This window comes from Petaurus breviceps, unplaced genomic scaffold (assembly GCF_028583685.1).
Source record: "Petaurus breviceps papuanus isolate PSGF00001 unplaced genomic scaffold, PetGlider_PUasm1.0 90515, whole genome shotgun sequence".
NCBI classification, from domain to species: Eukaryota; Metazoa; Chordata; class Mammalia; order Diprotodontia; family Petauridae; genus Petaurus; species Petaurus breviceps.
In genome coordinates, this window is record NW_027187269.1 from 2,344,696 (window position 1) to 2,345,804 (window position 1,109).

Below are 1,109 nucleotides of genomic sequence, written 5' to 3' on the forward strand. Positions count from 1 at the left end.
TCTCAACAACGGCTTCCCAGAGTTTCATCAAATCACAGAACACTTCTCAAAGTGGGCCCCCAAAACAAAGCTACAAATCAGGGCTTATATAGCCTTCTCCTGGTTCAGAGAATGTAACAACCTTATTGACTCACTGGCCAATCAAGAAGTATCTACTGAAAAACAAGCTTCCCACCCCAGGCTCCAGGTGCACTTTAGCCTAGGGGCAGGGAAGACCTTTAAATTTGCATTTCCATTACAATCAGTTCATATAAGTCTTTCCAAGTTTTTCTGAAATCATGCTGCTTGGTCATTTTTAAAATACCACAATAATATACCATGGCTTGTATCACCATTCTCCAATCATCCTCTCACAGAAAGAACTTTCTTTAAAACACACACACACACACACACACACACTCTCACACACACAGATTCTGAGTTCAAATTCCACTTCTGATACTTATATTTCATGTAGGCAAGGGCAAGTCATTTAACCTCTTTGGCCCTCATTTTCCTCAAGTATAAAATGGAAGGGGCCACTAGATGACTTCTATAGTACCTTTTAGCTCTAAATCTATTATGTATTATAACTTGGGACACAGGATCAGATTAATTGGTATATTCTTGAGAATTGATCTACTGTAAAAGAATATTGGTGTCATTTCCCTTCTCACCCTCCCACCCTCCCAAAGCAGCCTGAGCTAATCAACCCTGGCAACCAAATAGGGTAGGTTAACTTGGACTTTGACTTAAGGCACCAAAGTCAGAGAATTCTGAAGACTAAGCAACCGTGATCAACATAATGGAACCAATCACGGTTCCAGAGTGTTCATAATGAAACATTCACTATCTCTGTTTCTGTCTCTCTTCTTCCCCCCTCTCCACAAGCAGGCCATCATATATGCTGAAGGCCCTCATATTCCTTTGACATTATTGAAATACCAGTGGAGTGCTTATGGGGGTGTGTAGTGCCAGTGCAATATTCATAGCACTGAGAGTTACTATGAATATACCAGCATAGTTCTCAATAGCAAAATATAACAGACCCTCCATAGAGAAGAAAGAAAAAAATCATTTATTCAGACACCAGAAAATCAAATCCATCATAGCAACAAAGAAGTTAATAT